Below are 7853 nucleotides of genomic sequence, written 5' to 3'. Positions count from 1 at the left end.
TTCATCTAAGAAGAGAACGAAGAAGAACGATGGTTAAACTTTTTAACAACGTGCAATATCATTGTTTACAGCTTTGGTGAGAACAAAAATGAAGACCTAAGAACAACGGGTAGGTGATAACGATTATGTAGAAGAAATTGTTAGAAACCAAATGGGATTAAAGGTAAATATCGTCAGCGCAGAAAGATAAGGAGCTCGGAAGGACAAGATATTCAAAACAAAACTATGGCGACCCTTGAAAGTCGTGCTAAAGAACGAAAAAGAGAAACGTTGGATTCTGGCATCAGTCCACAAGCGAGAGAAAGGCCAGTTTAGAGTAACCGACGATTTCTCGAAGGAAGAACGTGAAACCATCAAAGAATGGCATAGTAAGGCAAAAGAGAAAACAAAGTTACAAAAATATGATAGCTGGATATAAGGTTAGAGGACCAAGTCCTCGGACTAAACTCAATAATAATAATAATGGGCTATTCCTGAAAAAATTCGTACCTCCTTATGTTGAGTAGGTCTTTTTGAGAAAGGTAAACCTCTGGATCTGTTTCAATTTTTCAGGACCCCTTTGATTTTTTTCGCGTCACTTTCAGACTACTTTAGATTTTCGACCTCGCTTTATTGACAGCCCTAGATTTTTACGCTCGAAGAACCAAATCCCCCCCCTAGATTTTTTATTTTCTAGATCACCCTGAACGTCACACAGTAAAATCCTGTTTTCTTGATAAGTGAATACATCTAGATTTAAGAGTTTTCAAGAGAAACTTTCTTATTCCAAGTGAAACACTCTTGATCAGGAAAAGACATAAAAACTAAAATTTGCGCACTCTGGAAATAAGTGAAGTTTTCTTAAAACAAGGAAAAGACATTTTATGCAAAAAAAATACGCGGAGAGATAAAGAGATTATGTACAATATAAGCATAAGTCGAAGAACCAAGTAAAAATGCTCTTAAATTAAGTGATATGTTCTTATAATGATAAAAAAATCTCACAATAGAAACAAAGAGTCTTGTTTACTCATAATTGCTCCTATTGAGTAAGTTAGCTTTGTTAACAAAAAAGCAAATTCAATTTTGCTCTCTTCGTGTTGAACCGTTGAAAAAGAGAGAGAGAAAAGATATATTGCAAAACTTTGAGCAAGGGTGGGAATGTTTGGAAAGAAGACAAAAATATTTCAAAAGCAAAATTTCTTTAAAAACATTTTTAAAACTTACTGAATATCTTAATCAACAATACTTTGAATCTAGGAAGTAAGTTGCAAGCATTTTTGACCAAAATTTTCAAACAATAAATGTAAAAATTCCCGCCCATTATCCGCCACTTGCAAACACTGGAAAACCGAAGTCAAAAACACGAGGGGAAAGATTCAGTCGCCATCTTGGAAGGAAGCCATGATAAATAATCTTGACAAGCAACAACTTTAAAAGGCAAGTATAAATGTAATGTTTTTTTTTCTGTTGCTTTTATTGTTCTAAGGTTTTTTGCTTTGAGATGCTTTCAGTCATGAAGAGTTTTTCACAGATTTGTCTGTTTGTTTTTGTTTTAAAAGCTATGTCGAATGTAGCTAAGAAAAGCCCCAAAAAAATCAGTCTCTGTTCTTATGAGGTGCACAGGCCAGCTTGGGTCTTTATTTGTATTTGGGGGAAGGGAAATGAAATTCTTAATTTTTTCCACTTCTTAAATTTGGAAAATATCCTTTCTTGCAAACAATACTGACCGTTTTTTATGGGAAGTATTTGCTTATCTCTGACCGTGTTTTATGGGAAGTATTTGCTTATTTTTGACCGTGGTTATGGTAAGAGATGAATTAGGTTCAACATGATTCTCTTTTATCAGAAGTTAAAGACAAATGATGAACTTTTAGTCAAATATTTAAATATATAGTTAAGAGGAAAGTCAAATTGATTTCTATCATTGTTGATCTCTCATGCATATAATACTGACCATGTTTTATGGGAAGTACTTGCTTATCTCTGACCGTGGTTATGGTAAGAGATGAAAGGTTCAACATGATTCTCTTTTATCAGAAGTTAAAGAAAAATTATGAACTTTTAGTCAAAATATTTAAATATATTAGTTAAGAGGAAAGTCAAATTGATTTCTATCATTGTTGATCTCTCATGCATATAATACTGACCGTGTTTTATGGGAAGTACTTGCTTATCTCTGACCGTGGTTATGGTAAGAGATGAAAGGTTCATCATGATTCTCTTTTATCAGAAGTTAAAGAAAAATTATGAACTTTTAGTCAAAATATTTAAATATATTAGTTAAGAGGAAAGTCAAATTGATTTCTATCATTGTTGATCTCTCATGCATATAATACTGACCGTGTTTTATGGGAAGTACTTGCTTATCTCTGACCGTGGTTATGGTAAGAGATGAAAGGTTCATCATGATTCTCTTTTATCAGAAGTTAAAGAAAAATTATGAACTTTTAGTCAAAATATTTAAATATATTAGTTAAGAGGAAAGTCAAATTGATTTCTATCATTGTTGATCTCTCATGCATATAATACTGACCGTGTTTTATGGGAAGTACTTGCTTATCTCTGACCGTGGTTATGGTAAGAGATGAAAGGTTCATCATGATTCTCTTTTATCAGAAGTTAAAGAAAAATTATGAACTTTTAGTCAAATATTTAAATATATTAGTTAAGAGGAAAGTCAAATTGATTTCTATCATTGTTGATCTCTCATGCATATAATACTGACCGTGTTTTATGGGAAGTACTTGCTTATCTCTGACCGTGGTTATGGTAAGAGATGAAAGACTCAACATGGTTCTCCATTGCCATTAAATTTAATGACTTCTTTAAATCTATTTACTATCTATTTTTGGCTCATTTCTGTTTGTTTTAAAGTGTGTGCTAACCACTTGGGAAATTGTTTCTTTGCATTAAAAAGAAAGCAAAAGGACAGTATAGATATAGATGTGAATTTTTACTCAAAATTTCAAAAATCTGAAAACAAGTTTTTATTTCATTTCTTCAGGTTGGGATGCCCAAGAGAAAACTTACTATAATGGATTCTACTTTCAGGCAGAAAGAACTAATGGTAAGCAAAAGAAACTCTTTTCCTATTTTGTATCTTGGATCTGGGCTGTCAAATTTTATGTCCCATCTGTACAGTACACTACAATCATGGACAAAAGGTTGTAGACAAATGAAATTTCAGTGAAAAATTATGAGAAATAGAGCAAAATGACACTTCAATGAGTCTGAAAGGGGAGGGAAGTTAAGAAAAATACTTTTGAAGTCGTTACATTACTTTTGAATTTTTTTTTGAGGGAACCACAAGCAAAAATCAGCGTTTTGATACTGGTGTAAGCCAGTTAATCAAGCCCTTGTGGTTAGACTGCAGTGGGTGACTTTGAAAGACTTGATGGGTTAGGAAAGCACCCAGAACCTCTTGGGAACTTGTTTTTGATCGATATTGAAATATTTTGCAAATATTGCAGAAGTCTACAAACCATGACTGTACAAGACATTTTAAACCTAACTTCGCCAATCATATAAACTAGCCAATCATTAGGCTGTTAGTAAAATGTTTCAATTATAATAAATGTTTTCCTTCCATTTTCAGGAAAAACTATATGGTTGACCCTTTCCTCAAGACACCTTATACTATGAAATGACGCATGATTATCCTTATCGAGCCTCTCCTGGATTTCTAAGTCACAGTTTTGTACTCAAGGGATACTAGACACAATCATGAAAATGAAACAAACACCCTTTGGAAATCAATGAAACTCAAAACAGTACACTAAATATCACGAGCAATGATGACAATCACTACATCGAATTTAAGTAATTGATAATTATCTGGGTTTAATAATGTGTAATTTGAGACACAATTTGATAGTCGTTTTGGTCAATATGCAGTGAATATTTCTTGTTTTTATCAATAATGTAATGATTTGTCTGCATAAGAGCCAGTCTTTTAGATTAGACTAGTAAAGCCTAAGAGAGATCGAAAGATTTTTGGTAATTTTTAGGGTTTTTGGTATTTTTTGGAATTACCTGGAAACTTCTGAGGTTTAAGATTTAGTTTTTTTTAGATTTTTTAGGGTTATTTTGGACAAGTGAACAAGATTTTTTCGAGTTATTTACCCCTCGATGTAAATTCATTAAGTTGTCTGTGTTAGATTGAGACATGGTGTCCTATGAGTCTTATGGTTGCTCAATTTTAACCACCCCCCCTCAGAGTTTGGAAACCTTCAAAAACATTACCGAAATCAATCTAAGAGTCCTCAATCTCATGCGTTTTGACCTAAAATTGGAATATTTGAAAAAGTTATTTGTCAACTACAGGGATGTTTTATAATATTTTTCTAAATAAATGCATGAACTATATTTTAGTGAATATAAAACTTGAAAATCTTTACGGTTTCCACCTAGAAATCTTTGTAAGCGCCTAATTTTTGTTCCTATCTTGATTTTCAAAAAGGTTTTTCTCCCTTTTGGCACTAAATGAACTTTAATACTCATTATTTCGATACTTTGTAATCCGTTTATAATTTACATGGTATACTAAAAAGAATATTTCAAGCAATTGTGATTTACTTTTTCCGATTTTCTTAATGGTAGGACTTGTAATTTTTTAAATTTTCATAACAGTTATATTTTCAAGAAGACTACGTTTGCTGAATAACAGCATTACTTTCAAAACAGACAATGTTTACTTTTAATCGTTCTACGTTTCGGACGTCCGTTAAGGCAAAAAATAAACATTAGAGTTTTGAACTAATCAAGATTTTTGCACTTAGTTTAAGGGAATCAAAGAAAAATTCACTTGAAATATCACACTTATTATAAGAGATATGCACTTAAAAAGTGAGCACTTGGTAAGTTTTCTGCACTTGTCTATACACTTGGTAAGTGTCAGTGCTCTTAAAAGTCTCCCAAGTGTGTTTCTCTTATTTTAAGAGAAGTGCTCTTATTTTGAGATTTTTTTTCTTATTTTAAGAGTCCAGGATTTTACTGTGACATCTTCTCAACATATATAGGGATACAGAGTATTTCTGGAATAGCCCGATCATCCATGATCTTGTATGAAGGTCGTACCAACCAAATCACGAATAAGAAACGTAAAAGTCATTCAATAAAAGAGAGTCTCAAAACAGGACTTACAGATTCTTATATAATTAGGAATCGACTAAAATAGCGATATAGAATCGAAAAATCATCAATGACTAGACAATTACTATTACACAAGGATTTTTTTTAAGGAAACTCGTTTCACAGATATTTTTGAGTTTCAGAAGAAAGGTAAAAAACTAGATAATGTAATGATATAATCTGCTTAAGCTCAGTATGAGGATATGTACTCGCCATGTTTGATACTTTCAATAGTAATGCGATTGAGAAATGTGTGATAGAATTCTTATATTCGTCACAACAGGTATAATTTCAATGAAAGCAAAACTTTGGTACTCACAGAGAAGTCTTATTCAGCACGATATCTTTAACACGTGGGGTTTTTATGCTACCAATTTAAGCCAGAGAATTTGGAACTTTTGAAACACTGGTATTTGACAATAACCTGTAAAAGCTAGCGAAAGTATGCAATAAAACAAAAGTAATCTTTTTTCTTGAGTCGGACATGCTCGCACTAGTTTATAAAGAAATGCTTTTACTGAATTGATTTTCTACTTCTTGGGCTTTCTGTATTCTAAGAATGCAAATGTCTTTAGTCGTCTTGGTGACGTACAATCAATTTTTCATTGAACCACAGATTTATCCAAAATACATCATCACATTGAAACCAGCCAAACTAACACAGCAAGCGATCATTTAAAAAAGGTAATGGTGGGCTCTTTTGAATGCAAGTGTTATCAACTCAAAATTTGAAAGATTTGAAATCATTACCTTTGAAAAGTATCTTAAAGCAACCATACATTCCAACCAGTTGCTAACCTCAGAATTGATAAAATATTATAGAACATTGAAAAATCAAATGACTAACGCAATATTGATAGGTGAAGTGTCTCTTTTATAAGAATCGTTTCCAATAACGTTGCAAGCCATTGAAGGAACAAGAAGCCACATACCAGTTAGCCTTTAGCAACCACCAAACCACCACCAGCAGTTAAATGAAGGGTAGAGGAAAGTGACAGTGGGTGACGTCATGTTTCTTATGGTTGAAGATGTTTGTCTTTGTAGTCCTCAAGTGTTGTTGTTGTAACAATATTTTAATGTCTGTATTACGTGCTCGTAATGATACTCTAGTCGTCAGAGTATTTTAAGTCGTAACGTAGACTGTCATTCGTTTGGATAGATATTTATTTGCAGAAGATGTTGCATAATTATCTGCATCCTTGCATGATTTTATCAAGTGTTCGATTTTGCAAGATGTAGCTGTCAAAGAGATGATGACATGTGAATGTTCAGAAACAATGAAGTCGTTACGCATTATAAAAGTGAGAAATTCGACATTCGGAAAAGACTTTTTCAATATCAAATAGTCAATAATAGAAGTACACGGATACACAACAATTGTAGCAGGAACTCGCTTCGTAAACAAACTGAAGAACGGCAAGGTTTACACTTTTTCCTCCACCCTCCACCCACGCCACCATAACATTGGTCAACAAAACATGTAATTCATCAATCATAACAACCAACAATCAATCAATCATAACAACCATTTCAATGCAATGTTTATTATGTGGATATAAGCACTCACTTCATCTACCCTAAACTTACTTGGACTAACGTAAAAATATAAATAATATTTTGTTTTTTTCGTTTTCTTTTACTTTTTCTTTTTTTGTTGTTGCGTTTTTTTGTTTTTTTTTTTTATTTTTCAGTTGTTTTTTTCCTCTTCTTTTAGATTTGAATTTATTTTTTTATTTTTTTCATATTTCATTTTTTGTTTTGACTTGTTTCCTATATATAATAAACTTACAAAGCTATTTTTTTAAGTTTCAAAAAACTTATAAAGAAAAAATCAATTAACTATAATTTCGCCCAAAGCTAGCTCGTACACTTACAAGCCTTTCTTTCTTCTTTAGGAATTAAACTTAGAACATCATTATTAGCAAGTAATGAAAGTACTAGATTTGAGGCTTATAAATTATTTACAATTTTATTTTATTTTTTCGTTTATATTTTTTTTTTTTTTTGCTTTTTTTGTTTTGTTTTTTTTTTTTCGTTTGTTTTCTTTTTTCTCCAATTTCTCTTTTTTTTCTTTTTTTTTCTCTTTTTTTCTCCAATTTCTTTTCTTTTCTCTTTTTTATTTGTGTTTGTATTTTTTATTTTTTATATCCTTTTGATAAAGTAAAAATTAACAAATTTTCTCTCTCAATACAATTGTGATAACTCTACTTGAGGTTAGCCTGGCTGGTTGAAAAAGGGTTGGCGAAAAAATTTAAGGTTTAATGGTCTTATGATTTTTAAAAAGTTGAATCATAGAATGAATGCAAATCTACTACATGCTAGTCTGGCTGGTTTTAAATGTGACTTCAAATACTAATAAATAACTCTCAGCAAAGCAGTTCATTGAAAAATTGATTGTCCAAAAATGCATTCCTTAACAAAGAAAAACTTTTCGCTATCTTAGTATCTCAGCTTAGTATTTTTGGTGTCTTCGTTTGTTTTTATTTATGCACTCTACAAACACGCACATTACAAAGAAAAGACCACACGAGCATTACTGTCAAACCATTTTTAATTTATCAGCTTTTTACACTAGTTTACTCAATTTTCATTTTTCTCACTTCCATCTCAGTCCACGTCAAGAATAAGCACTCCTAAAATTCTCCCTGTATTTTGAACAAATTAAGTGTTTCATTTTTGAGTTCGAATTAGGGAGAGCTAACTGTAGATTATTTTATGATAATACCATTCTTTAAAATTTA

At 31.7% G+C, this 7853-nt stretch overlaps 1 long non-coding RNA gene across 1 annotated transcript; it reads left to right on the top strand.

The window, feature by feature from the left end:
• The first annotated feature begins 1157 nt into the window (after nt 1-1157).
• On the top strand, nt 1158-4662 carry LOC136808173 (uncharacterized). Its single transcript, XR_010846832.1, has 3 exons — nt 1158-1419; nt 2987-3049; nt 3578-4662. It is a non-coding gene; the product is annotated as an uncharacterized lncRNA (long non-coding RNA).
• Nucleotides 4663-7853: the final 3191 nt, after the last annotated feature.

The sequence above is a fragment of the Clytia hemisphaerica genome, unplaced genomic scaffold, assembly GCF_902728285.1.
Source record: "Clytia hemisphaerica strain Z4C2 unplaced genomic scaffold, Clytia hemisphaerica genome assembly, whole genome shotgun sequence".
Taxonomy (NCBI): Eukaryota; Metazoa; Cnidaria; class Hydrozoa; order Leptothecata; family Clytiidae; genus Clytia; species Clytia hemisphaerica.
The sequence above is the reverse complement of the archived record's forward strand: the minus strand, read 5'-3'. Positions and strand labels throughout refer to the sequence as shown.